Here is a 15,167-nt window from a genome sequence, read left to right as displayed (position 1 = left end):
AGATAAAACCCCTTTATAGAGTCAACAATTGTGCAGGGGTAAAGAAGGGATGGAGTTGGCTTAGCACACCTAATCTCTTGGAAGCAGATTTTACGAGAGATGCAATATGATCTTTCCAAGATAAGTCCCGAGTGAATGAAACCTCAAGCATGTTCAAGGATGATGCAGGATTAAGCTGAATATTATTAAACATTAGTGGGTATACCTGTGGAAGATTTTGTCAGGTTGATAGGTGTAAAAACTGGGTCTTTGATGCATTAAAAACAACCAGATTATTTTTACCCCAGTCAGAGATACGAGCCAAGTCAGACATTAGGTGTGCCATAGTCGCATCCCTAGTTTATTGATTTAACTGTTGAGATGGACGTTGCGGGAACCGCATGGAAAGGTGAAGGGTGGAGTCATTAGCGTACGAGTGGATGGGGTTAGATGTACAGCTTAGAAGGTCATTGATGAATAAAATGAAGAGAGTTGATGATAGGAGAGCCCTGAGGAACACCACTGTCGATAAATGTAGGAGAAGAATGATGGCCGTCTACAACAGTGGATATAGAACGACCAGAAAGGAAGCTATAGATGAAGGCACAGATAGAAGAATAGAAACCATAAGAGGGCAGTTTGGAAATTAAAGATTTATGCCAGACTCAATCGAAAGCCTTTTTTTTTGCCTTATCTGTCTATCTATCTGTCTGTCTGTCTGTCTGTCTGTCTGTCTCTCTGTCTTTCTCTCTCTCTCCCTCTCTCTCTCTCTAACCCTTTAACCACGGGGCATCACTTTCGTGACACTTGGGAGCAAGGGATCATACTGGGGGGCGTCACTTTTGTGATTCTGTGTTATTTTGAATTCGCCTGTGCTTTCAAGTGGTGGCTTGTATCATCTATCAGTACTGCCAATGTCCACCACCAGTCAGCACTCATAATTTCATCTGTACTCCCATCTATTGTTGACAATTTAGCCATTTCTCCCCGTTCTTGACACCCCTCCCCACCTCCCCTCCATTACCCTCTCCTCTCTCCTGCCCGGCTGTGCTACACTAAGTAAATCTTCCCTGGAATTTTCCACTGATTTCATCCATTGAATTAAGCCCTATGCCCTATTCTTATACAAAATAATATATACAAAAAAGAAATAAGGTAAGTTATAGTGCCATACACCTGGAATTGGCTAATTATCACCTCACAACACCTCATGTGCACTCGTTCACTAATTTTCGCTGTTTATTTCCCCTTGAAATATGCCGTATAATCTATTCTCGTAATAAAAATATATATAAGAAAGGAAGGGAGAAGCCTAAGTGATATTTACATTCACCTGGAACTACCTAATTTATTATGTATTGTCTAGATTTCCTGCCAATCATTTCATAGTGTATTTATTAGCAGCTGTCACCCCGCTGACATTGGCAGCATTGCACTCCCCCTAGGCAGACCACCACACTGTACTCAGTTTACTGTCTTCTTTCAAGGTGAAAGCACGTCGGATTCACGCCTGTCCAATTCCACCACTTTTTAGGCCTATGCAAAGGGCCCTGTGACCTCTACCCCCTACTAAACCTCGAGTGGAAATAGATAAAGGGCTAAGTGACTGCTGTGGAACGTGAACTGGCTAATTTGTCAATGAAAATGATAGACAGTGACTTCGATCTATTTGGTGAGTAAAACAGTGCAAGTGGAAATGTTAATAATGTTTAAATAATGTGTAAACAGCAAGTGAAAGCAATGAATGTAAATATAAGTGAACAGTGGAAAATAGTTTTATAAGTTACTGCAAGTTACAACATAACACAGTGTAAATAAAATAGAAATGTAAATAATGTAAATGAAAGAGAATGTAAATAAAAATGTAAATGAGTAGTAATATAAGAATATGAGTATATATACTAGGAGTAATGAAAGTGAAAGTTTCACTCTAGCATGTATGAATACTATGAGTTATGAAAGTGACAGATTCACTCTCAATGCTAGTATACAGGACGAGAAAGTGAATGCTACGTATTTTACTGAAAGAGAAATTGAATGCCTACAGTGACAATAAACTACTATTACTGAAGGAAACTTATGGATAAAGACTGTATATGTATATATAAGTGTTATATAGTAATAGAAATATAAAGTGTGAGTGTTTTTATGAATAATAAATGACAACACCAGCGGCGAACGATTGGAAGTGGGAAGGTCATACGCGCTCGTAATTTTCATTGCTTTCACAATTTTTTTTTTTTTTGAGTATGGATTCCAAACTATTTGAGAATCATAGAATAGTGTTTCTAGTGATAATATTAGGCCGTGGTAATCATATTACGGGTTGTCGGGAAGTGTAAAGTGGAGACTTCGTTACCCAACTTCAGAGGTCTCCACAAGTCCTACGGTACTCGACGAAGACTCAACAAACACCCAGGAGAAAGCTGAAGGTATGTGCCATATGCATATATAATTATAATATTCTAGGTCTAATAACTGATTTTTGGCAAATATTTTTAGAGAGTGTCGAAGCGCGAATTTGCCCGCGAGACACGCAAGTCAGGCAAAAACAACCCCGCAGTTTAGGGGTAATATAAGCACTAATCACGGAAAACTTTTTTAGTGCAGCTACTTTCCATATTATTGCGGGACAACTTGACAAGAATATTGAGTAATATAGTGGCCATGTACTTAATGCACCGTCATATATTTATATTTACAGAGATACCTCTAAATAATTACTCATATGAATACAGTACGTAACCTACAGATAGAAGTGAAGATCAGAGGGCAGTTTGCTTACAACACTTTTTTGTATTACTGAAGAAAGATCTTCCATAATGGGTGGCTACTCACTAATCCCCTTCATGCATCTCTATCCTTTGCCATTGGGCTGCCCTTCCTCCAGCTAACACATCCCTCTCTCATAGGTCTCTCCACTCTATCCCTCCATTTCATCCTTGGTCTTCCCCTATATCTATCCCCCTCCATCGTACTCACAGACACTCTTCAAATCGGCGTCTCGTTCATCATCCTCTTCACAGGGCCAAACACCTCAGAGTATTTCTCTTCCTTCTTTCAATTACATCCACATCAATATCACAATGCTCCTGTATATCTATATCTTCATTTGCCTGTCTGTCTCTCCATGTAACTCCATCACGTGCTCTACTCAGATAAATAATTTCCACTGCTCTCACTCTTGACTTGTATCTTTCAAACAGGGACCAAGGTTTTTTTTTACACGTTAGAGTGAGGACCACAGTACTGTCATGCAACGACTTTTTTACTTCCCCTAATAATGCGTTCAGCGAACCAGGAACTATTCGTCTCAGCTGTATCCTTTCAAGTACTTCATCCTCTAAATTTCAATCCACACTCACCACACTACCTAAGTGCTCAAGTGCGCTCACATTTTTCCCTGTCCTCCCCATCCACATCATTGCGCATTCAGTACCCTCATTTCCCTCAAAGACCATAACTTTACTCTTATCTACATTTTCTTTTAGATTCCGTTTCTTATATACATTCTCAGACTCATTCACCAAGCCTTGCAGCTCTCATTCATCTTCTTTTAACATAACAGTATTGTTAGCAAACAACAGTAGAGGAAGTTTCTAAACCCAACCCTCTCTCTCTGGGGACACTCCAGCATCTACTACCCAACCTTGTATTTCATTTATAGCACCATCTACATATACACTGAACAACCACGGAGACATGACACATCCCTGTTTTAATCCAGCTCTCAGATAATGGAACATATTTCTATCACACTCCACATCAATTGCAGCCCGAGCACCCTCATACACACTCTTTACACAACGGGACAACTTTACATCCTCTCCATATAGTTTTAATGCCTTCCACATTCCTTGTCTACCTACTCATTGTCTGTCGTATCATTTCTCCATATCCATGAAAGCAAATAATGAAAATAATAAGAAAATTAATAAAAATAATAGAGATTAATAATAATCATTCATCATCATCATCCGGACCTCCATTCTCACCCTAGGGCACAGTGAGGAGTAGTAACGTCCAGACAGCACAAGTCGGCCCAATCCAATGGGTCACGCATCCATTCACTCATCATTCAAACCCTCGGAACCCTGGCTCTATCTGATAGGCCAAAAAATTTACCGCATTCTGCGGCTTCACATAAACGTATCCGATAGAGTCAATCCGGACGCTGCCACGTTATAAAGGAGTGACAAATCACTGATCATTCACTTCTCACAACATTCATCCAGCCAGCTTGATCTCTTGTCAGTCCCTTAGCCTCACCGACTTCCAGACCTCTCTTCCTCACACACTCATCCGCTATATCCCTCCCCCTTCTCCTTGGCCTACCTCTTCTCCCCCCTTCAAATTCACTCAGATGTATCTTTTTCACCACTCCATTTTTATCCATTCTCTCTTTGATTCGGGTTTCCACAGACTTCCTCACTCCACATCTTTCATGAATCACATTATTTCGTATCCTATCCACTCTGTGTACTCCACATACATTCCTCAGCAGTCCCTCTCCACTGCCCTCACTCTTGACTTTTCATTTTCATGCCACAGCATAGTCTCACATCCATATGTTAAAGTTGGTGCTAATAATCCATGTAAGTGTCGTGCAGCTGCAACACTCAAGCCTCTGTTTCTTATCAAGGCCTTCATAGCACCAGCTACTTTCCTTCCTTCTGTCACTACTTTGCTCTTCTATATTACTACTACTACCACTACTACTACTATCTGTTGCCAGATGCCTCAATCCCGTTTGGGGTGGCCACAAACAAAACGCCTCCACGTCGCCCTGTCCCCCGCCATTTCACTGCCCTGCTCCCAACTCACACACCCCTCTCTCATATACCTCTCCACCCCATCCCTCCATCTCATCCTCGGCCTCCCCCTCCCTCTTGCCCCATCCACCTCACTCACATACACTCTCTTCGTCAGTCTTTCACCCTCCATCCTCTCCACATGCCAAACCACCTCAGTGTGTTCCTTATAACGCTTTCTATCACATCCACATCTACTACTACTACTAATAGTAATAATAATAATAATAATAAATAGCGGTAGAACTAATAGTAGTAGTAGTGGCAGTAGTAGTAGTAGTAGTAGTAGTTGTAGTTGTTGTTGTTGTTGTTGTTCTTATTCTTGTAATAATAAGATTGGGAATGAATGGGCGAGGAAGATGCAAGGAAGGAGTTGCTTTGTTGATGAATGAGGTGTGGCAGAGTGGAATGAGAGACTACAAATGTGACAGCTCGAAGTGTATGTATGTCAAGTTAAAGTTTGAAAAGGTGAAAGTGGCAGTATTGTAGCATATGCACCATGTGAGGCCAGGAGTGAGAGAGAGAAAGACAGGTTTTGGGAAGAGCTGGATGAAGTAGTGGGAGAAATGCCTAGGAGCTATAAGTGATCATAGTGGGGGATATGAATGGAAAAGTAGGCACTGGTCCTGAGGATGACATAATGGGTTGTTATGGAGTACCAGGAGAAAATGATAATGGGACGCAACTAAATGATAGGTGTCGGGAGAGGAGGTAGTGCATTTGTATCTTGTATTTCAAACACAGAGATGCACATAAATATAAATGGTATAGAGGAAACGGGGATCGTGTTTAAAGAAGCCTGATTGATTATGTGCTCGTAGGGAGGTCGACGATGGGAATGATTGCTGATACGAGGGCCATGACAGGACGATGTGGAGGTCTGTCAGATCATATGATTGTGGTATGCAAGATCAACCTGAGAGGAGTGAGGTGGATCAGGAGAGAAAGGAGCAGTCAGGGAGAAAGACTGAAATTTGAGAAGCTGAGGATCAAAGAAATGGCAGATGATTACAGGACCAAAGTAGAGGAAGATTTAGAATCAGTGAATTGGAATGAAATTGATCTGAACAGCCTGTGGAATGCATATAGGGATTGCTTAGTAAGGAATGTTAAAGCGGTGTGACGTGTAGCAAAAGTAACAACAAAGAAGAAAGGTAAGGCATGGTGGGATGAGGAGGGTACGAGAGCAGAGGAGGAAATGAGGAAGAAGTGGCTAAAGTGGTTACAGGACAGGGATTCAGTTGAAATAAGAACTGAATATATTGAAAACAAGAAGCATGTAAAGAGACTAGTAAATAGGAAAAAGAAGGAGGTAAATGATGATCTAGCAAGAAAAATGAATGTGAACTACTCTGAAAATAGGAGGTTATTCTAGAAAAAGGTGTGGAAATGCAGAAGTGAAAGCAGAAAGAAATGTGATGGTATGAATGATATAGGTGTTAGATTATTAACCCATAGGGATGAAGTAAGGACCAGATGGAAGGAGTATTTTGAAAGCCTGATGAATGGGAATAGAGAGAGCAGACCGGCTGTAAACATGACTTGTTTGGGGGGAGGGGGTGCAGAGAAGGAATGCAATGCCAGGATACGTGACATTCGCACAGGTGAAGAGTGCTGTGAAGCAGGTGAAAAATGGGAAAACAACTGGGGTTGATGAGGTGTATGCAGAGATGCTTATGTGTAATGGAAAGAATGGAATGAAGTGCTTGTTGGAGATATGTAAGAAGGCATGGATAAGTGACTCTGTGCCTACAGAGTCGAAAAAGGCTGTGATTGCACCCCTATACAAAGATAAATGTGCGCGAAGTGAGTGCAAGAATTATCGTGACATTAGTTTACTGAGTGTGGTGGGGAAGGTATATGGAAGAATTATTATAAAGTAAGAAAGATATCAGAAGTCCTAGTGAGTGATGAACAGGGTGGCCTTAGGAGTAGCAGAGGATATGTGGATCAAACATCTGCAGTAAGACAGATAGTGGAGAAGGCTTGTGAGAAGGACCATAATGCATGTTTGGCATTCATGGATCTGGAAAAGCATACGACAAAGTGGACAGAGAAGGATTGTGGAAAGTTTTGCACGTGTAAGGTGTAGATGGTAAGCTGCTAGGTACCGTCAAGAGTTTTTATGATGGTAGTGAAGCATATGTAAGGGTTAATGGGCATCTATGTGAATGGTTCACGACCAGTGTGGGCGTGCGATAAGTTTGTGTGATGTCCCCATGGTTGTTCGATATATATATGGATGGAGTGATGAGAGAAGTAAAAACACGAATTATGGAGAGAGGGATGGCCTTGGTAATGAATGGTGATGGATGGAATATCTCAAATTTGTTATATGCTGATGATGTAGTACTGCTTGCAAGTACCAGGCAAGAACTTGGTACGCTAGTGCAGAGTTTTGCTGATGTCTGTGAGCATCGTACCTCGAAAGAAAATGTGGAAAAGAGTAAAGTAATGATTATTGAGAGAGAAGGTGACTCACAGTACTATGTTGCTGTGAATGAAGACAGACTGGAATTGGTGAGAGAGTTTAAATACCTGGGTACAGTGACAGAAAAGAGAGGAAAATATGCAAAAGAAGTTGAAAGTAGAGTGACAAGGAAGAAAAGTAGCTGGTGCAATGAAGGCCTTGATAAGAAACAAAGGCTTGAGTATTGCAGTTGCACGAAGCTCACATGATTGAGTGTTAGTGCCAACTTTAACATATAGATGTGAGACTATGGTGTGGCATGAAAATGAAAAGTCAAGAGTAAGAGCAGTGGAGATGGGATTGCTGAGGAATGTATATGGAGTACAGAGGGTGGACAGGATGCGAAAAATTATGATTCATGAAAGATGTGGAGTGAGGAAGTCGGTATACACCAGAATCGAAGAGAGTGTACTGAGATGGTATGGTCATGTGGAGAGAATGGATAACAACAAAGTGGTGAAAAAGGTATATCTGAGCGAATTTGAAGGAGGGAGGAGGCGAGGTAGGCCAAGGAGAACGTGGAGAGATATGTTGGATGAGTGTTTGATGAAGAGAGGTTTAGAAGTCGGTGAGGCTAGGGAACTGACAAGAGATTGAGCTGACTGGATGAATGTTGTGAGAAGTGCATGATCAGGTATGTGGCACCCCTTTTTAACGTGGCAGCATCCAGATTGACTCAATCGGATACGTTTATGTGAAGCTACAGATCCTGGAGAATGTTTTTGGCATATCTGATAAAGCCAGGATTCTGGGGGTTTGGATGATGAGTGAATGGAAGCGTGGCCCATCGGACTGGGCAAATTCGGCCTGTCTGGAAATTGCTACTCCTCACCCTGCCTTAGGGTGGGAAAGGAGGTCTGGGTGATGATGATGATGATGATGATGATGATGATAAGTATAATAATTATGATGATAATAATAATAATAATAATAATAATAATAAGAAGAAGAAGAAGAATGATGATGATAATAATAATACCAATAATTACGAAAAACATCGAAAATTTGTCCAAGAACAACTTAATGAGGCAGTGTCTAATAAACTCTCGAGCTAAAAATGGATCTTGAGGTCAAGGTCACTTATCTTGTGCATGTAATCTTAGGTCATCACAATCTATAAGTCCACCAAGTTTGGTAACTTCAGGTAATCTTTCAGGGAAAATTATTTGGCATCTGGAATATACGGAAAAGTCCCAGTACTTGACCCCAGAGAATCTCAAAGAATACTCAACCGATTGGACCACATTCATTTCTGCACTACGTCCAGTTCAATACTATAATTATTGTAGCAAAATTTCAGCTTCTTAACTTTAGCAATTCTTGAGATGGCGTGGCTGACTCACTTTTCTATGTTCCAGATAATATCCTAAGATCTGGTTGACGGTTTGTCACTGTATTTAGCCAAAATAAGCGGACAGCTGTCCGACTAAGTTGACCAAGTTTGAAGGCTCTAGGCCAAAAACTCTTTTAAATAAAGCAGTTTCAAAATAAGCAATAATAATAATAATAATAATAATAATAATAATGATAATGATAATAATAATAGTAATTATTATTATTATCATTATACTACATAATAATAATAATAATAACAACAACAACGACAAGAACAACAACTAATTACTTACGGTACTTCTTGTGTGGCCACAAAACGGAAGCTTCACCACAAATATTTATGGTATTGATTGTCATTGCAGTTTTGAAAATGCTGCTTTTGTGTTCACTACCTAAAAACTTCATATGAACACTGACCTTTAAAACTAGTTCAAGATCAGTCATTATTTTGGAAGATGTACCTAGATTAACCTAAGGCAGCCTCTTGTGTAATATCCACAAGATCTGATGACAGGTGTGAAAGAAATAAATGAAGCATTGGTACATTTTACGTTTGTCTTATTAACTGGCTATCTGTATGCTTCAATGTAGCCATATTCCTTTCAGATAATGAGAGGAGCCACGGCTGTACAGTATTTCTGTAACGTTACAGCTTTAAAGCTTGTGTGGTTTTCTCTAAAACATATTACAAAGAAAACACGGGGGAAATTTGAATCTGGGACTTTTCACCAGGTTAAACGGCAAAATATTCAGCAAAAAATCTTAGGATATTTTTTTGTCATAGTATTTGCAACCAAATAGCTGTATCACAATTAGTTTCTGAGACATTTCAGTTTCAAATATGCAACTTTTGCACCAAAAATGAGTGTATGACCTTCAAAAATAGGTCATAGTACTTGGGTTACCCTAGAATATACCTTCCTGAATAAGATCATGAACATCGAAGAAAAAAAAAGTGCAAAGAAAAAAAAAAAATACCAAAGCATTAATGTTCGCCATATATATGGCAACGCTTAACTAGAACACCGTAAAATTGTCCAAGGACAACTATGAAAATGAAAATTTTTGACTAATAGATGCTGAGCTATGAAGGAACCATGAGGTCATAGTCATTGATCTTGTGCATGACATCTCAGGTCATCAGGAGCCATAAGTCCACCGAATGTTGTGGGTCTAGATTTATCTATCTATCTATCTATAGCTCGACGCCCTAATCCCGCAAAGGGTGGCCACAGACAAAACGCCTCCAAGTCACTCTGTCACCCACCATTCGGCTACCCTCCCCCCAACTCACCCCTCCCTCCCTCATATGCCTCTCAACTCCATCCCTCCACCTCATCCTCGGTCTACCCCTCCCTCTCCCTCCTTCCACCTCACCTACATACACCCTCTTAGTCAGTCTTTCATTCTCCATTCTCTCCACATGTCCAAACCACCTCAGTGTATTTCTCCTAATCTTTTCAACCACATCCACATCTACCCCACAACGTTCCTTCACTTCTTCATTCGTCAACCTGTCCCTCCACGTCACTCCACATGCTCCTCTCAAGTAACTCATTTCCACTGCTCTCACTCTTGACTTGTTCCCCTCTTGCAAGGTCCACGCCTCACTTCCATACGTCAGGGTAGGGATCACTCTCCCAGACTCAATAGATTTATGCTTTCATATAAAATCCAATGCCCAAAATTTTGGACCATAGTCGATCTCAAAGAATAATTTCCCGGCCTCCATTATATTAAGCACTGCATTATGACCATGTCCCACGTATATGCCATAAAAATTTTAGCCCTCTATCTTAAGTGATTCTTGAGCTTAAGGGCTTTTCGTTTGTTCAGAATATAATTTGGGTTTCAACAGTCAGATGAGCAGGATATGGTTAGACAAAGCGACCAACCAGTACTAAAACATGTCAAAGAATGAAGGCTGTAGCTCATATGGTATGCGAATGGTAGTGTTAAATTTTCCTTCATACAGTAATAATAATATGAATAAAAACAAGCAAACTTCCCACAGGGATATGGGAAGTTTTAATAATATCAATAATAAAAATAATAATAATAATAATAATGACGATGATGATAACTAGAATTTTAAACCTGCTGAAGCATTACTCAAAGAACTCCACCTTCCAGATGAAAATATTTATGATTTCATTGTAGACCTAATATTAAAAGACTTTTGGTATGACTCAAACTTTTTTATGGATTTTGACCTGTGACTATGACATCAAGATCAAGGCCATTTATACTATGCAATCATGTTCACTAATTACCTACTACATTTCCACCGAGTTTGGTCAAAATTGGCCAAATACTTTCCGATTTAGCACTTTCCAGCATTAGACAGCTATTCTGATTTTCCTCAGTACCTCAATAAGTATTTGTTGGATCTCAGTATTAATACCTGGTGCACTGGTATATGTTAATGGCTACATACTGGAACAGTTACAAAACAATTGATTCAGTTTGTTTTTTCCTGCACAGCAGGGAAAAAAAAAATAGTATAGAGGGTACTGGTGCTAGGAAAAAATTCTTGTGCCAGAAGAAGCCTGCAGTCAAGAGACATCACTCCTGAATTGTTCAATTCTCTGCCTTGAACGATCTTGGAATGCCAGCCTTCTAGATCTCCCTCCCCCCAAAGGAAGGGAAATAATATCTACAAAAATCAATAAGAACTCCAGAGAATGTGAAGTTCTTAATAATAATAATAATTATTATTATTATTATTATTATTATTATTACTATTATTATTATTATTATTATACCAACAGAAATGACAATGATTAGGTGGATGTGCAGTGCGTCCCTGCGTCCAAGGCCTGGAGGGGCTGGGTTTACAATGGAAGAGTTGAGAGGTAGGATGGGACTGGAGTGTATTGGTGTTGTGATGAGGAGAGGTAGATTGAGGTGGTTTGGACATGTGGAGAGGATGGGGGATGATAGCTGGGTGAGGAAGGTGAGAAGTGTTAATATTGGGGGTGGGGTTATGAGGGGTAGACCGAGAAAGACATGGGACGAGGTCATTAAGTGTGACCTTAGGGTTAAGGGACTGAACAGGGAGGCTGCAATGGATCGTGCAGCATGGAGAGCCGCCATTAGGTGACCAAGGCCGACACATGCAAGCATGTTGGAGCCTTTAAAAACGAAAACGAAAACGAAAACGACGACGAAAACAACAACAATAATAATAACTATAAAGCAGAAACTGCCATTAGCAATTTCAATAACTCACCACATGACAAGATCATCCAATTTCTTCCTCAGTTTGACTGTAGGGCCATTTTTTTCCCTAGTACCTATCACTGGACCTGATTATTTCAACGGGCTTTGTATAGTGTTTCATAAAAAAAATAAGCAAATTTTGAACTTTGACCTTGGCTGTGACCTTGAATTTTGGGTCAAGGTCATTCATACATTGTAGCCAAGCAAAGCATATCTAGTTCTATTTCTGTACCAAGTTTGGTGACTGTAGCTCAATTCTGTCCTTTTTTTTTTTCTTGTTTTTTAAGTACCATGCTGGGCAAAAGAAAAAAAAAAAAAGCTGAGACCTCTCTGTGCTGGCTGATTTTATATTTTGTTTCCTGGTTAAATGACCTTAATATACCACTATAAGATCCTACCTATATGTCTATTGCCAGACGCCTCAATCCCGTTTGGGGTAGCCACAAACAAAACGCCTCCACGTCGCCCTGTCCCACGTCGTTTCACTGCCCTGCTCCCAACTCACACACCCCTCTCTCATATACCTCTCCACCCCATCCCTCCATCTCATCCTCGGCCTCCCTCTCCCTCTTCCCCCCTCCACCTTACTCACATACACTCTCTTCGTCAGTCTTTCACCCTCCATCCTCTCCACATAGCCAAACCACCTCAGTGTGTTCCTCATAACGCTTCCTATCATATCCACATCCACACCACAACGCTCCTTTATATCCTCATTCGTCAGCCTGTCTCTCCATGTGACTCCACAGGTTCCTCTTAAATAACTCATTTCCACCGCTCTCACTCTTGACTTGTGTCTTTCCAACAATGTCCAAGCTTGATTCCATTCGGTAGAGTTGGTATCACAATACTGTCATGTAGTAACTTTTTCACTTCCATGTTCGCTTCCCTGTTTCTTATCACTGCTTTCAAAGAACCAGCAACCTTTCTTCCCTGCTGTACCCTTTCAAGCACTTCACCTTCCAAACCTCCATCCTTATTCATCACACTACCCAAGTACTTAAACGTACTCACATTTTCCAATTCCACACCATCCAACCTCGCTGTACATTCACTGACTTCACATCTCTCAAAGACCATCACTTTACTCTTCTCTACATTCACCTTTAGATTCCGTTTCTTACACACTCTCCCAAACTCATCCACCAAGCCTTGCAGCTCCCCTTCGTCTTCACTCAACAACACAGTATCATCTGCAAACAACAATACAGGGAGTTTCCAAACACTATTCTCTCTCACCTGGGCCACTCCAACATCTACTACCCTACCTTGTACCTCTTTTATTACCCCATCCATGTACAGATTGAACAACCATGGAAACATGACACATCCCTGTTTCAACCCAATCTTCAAAGAGAAAAATTCACTTAGTTTACCATCCACACAAACTGCAGCTTTAGCAACATCATACATACTCTTCACCTCATTCAGCAACTTCCCAGCTACTCCATATATTCTTAATACTTTCCACAATCCTTGTCTATCCACCCTGTCATATGCTTTCTCCAAATCCATGAAAGCCGCATACAATTTCTTTCCCTACTCTAGAAACTTTTCCACTAAAAATCTAAGAATGAATATCTGATCTACACAATCTCTTCCCTTCCTAAAGCCTCCCTGTTCTTCTCCAACTAATTCCTCTGTTCTTTCTCTAACTCTGTCAATAAGTATCCTACCATACACTTTTCCTACTATACTAAGAAGACAAATGTCCCTATGATTACCACACATTTCTTTGACCTCTTTTCCTTTGTACCAGGGAATAATTATACCTGACTTCCAATCCTCTGGGACTCTACCTTCCTCCCAGGCCAATCTACACATCGTCCACATCCATTCTACCACAATCTCTCCCCCATGCTTCAGCATTTCACCACACACTCCATCAATTCCTGGGGCTTTCCCCGATTTAACTTTCTTCATTGCATCCACAACTTCTATCCTACTGATTTATTCCTGTCTTCTCACCTCCCTCCTTTTCCCAGCCATAAGTATAAGATCCCTGTCACTAATAAAAGTAATTATCAAAGCCAGAAAGTGGGTTGGATCGAATCGGGTTGGTGCCACATGACTTCCGAAATCTTCAAGGTTACCAAGATGGCAGAGTGGCTGTGAGCCTGTAACGACTGTTGGCCACCTTCCACGCTCCTTAATCAGTGTTGTAAGCATAGCGGAGAAATATCTGAAGTTAGTGAGATACAGGAGTACCTTCCACTTTACTTTGGCTGCTCGCACTGATCTCTCAATGCTGCAGGACGTAGATCTATGTCAATGATGTTTTAGAACGGGACGTATATCTATGTTCCTAGCGTGGTATGGGTTAATCTGAGCACTCAATGACCCCAAACTACTTTGCACTGACCACTGGGCAATCTCAGCAACTACTGGCCCAAATGGACCCATCAGTCATTTCAGACATGCTTCCTGACCTTGGCTATGCCTAACAAAAATTTCAAGTATGTATCTTTAATGGTTTCTCAGAATCCATGACTAGTCTATTTTTATAGTTTTTTTTTTTTTCTGTAACTAGAAAATCAGTACTGAGAAATGGATGATACTGGGCCATATGATGCCACCAGCCAGGCGAATCAAATGGCCAAGTATGAAAGCTGCAGCTTTGAAACTGAGCAAATACGAGCAATTTACTTCTTTGTGAGAAATACTACTACTACTACTACTACTACTACTACTACTACTAATAATAATAATAATAATAATAATGATAATAATAATAACAATAACAATAATAATAATAATAATAATTATTATTATTATTATATTTATAAAAATATTAACAAGGATAATATGACTCACCACTGGTGTGGTGAGTTATAATAATTATAATAAGGTAAAGCACTCAGAGAGTGCAATACCCTTCACCCGCTAAGAAGGCTAGGGGTCCAGCATTCTAAGTTTTCCTGTTGCCTTGACATTAGACCAATTATTCTCAAAATAGAATTATTTCATCTTTACCTAAGCCTTAAGTATGCCACCAAGTCTGGTTGCAATGGGATCAAAATTATTAAGTTTAACTTAGCTTGTTACCTTGACATATAGATATATGACCTTTCCATAGGACCCTGACATTTCAATGATCAGTCTCAACATCGAATGCCATTATCTTTTCTCTGTCCTGATCTTTGCCACAAATTTTGACTCAAATCTGATGAAAATTTTAAAATTAAATTTTAACCTGCCCCATCCCGTCGACATATGGGTACGTTGTAACATTTTGCATTTGCCAGTCCCGGCAACGTACTGGTACGTCGTGCAATTGCAAGGTCCCTAATTTGCAAAATTTTCAATTTTCATGCGTGATTTTTCGTACGTATACACGGGACACCTTCCTC

The sequence above is a fragment of the Coenobita brevimanus genome, chromosome 70 (assembly GCF_032717465.1).
Source record: "Coenobita brevimanus isolate Jiangsu-jjx chromosome 70, ASM3271746v2, whole genome shotgun sequence".
NCBI lineage: Eukaryota > Metazoa > Arthropoda > Malacostraca > Decapoda > Coenobitidae > Coenobita > Coenobita brevimanus.
Note: the sequence above shows the minus strand (reverse complement) of the source record.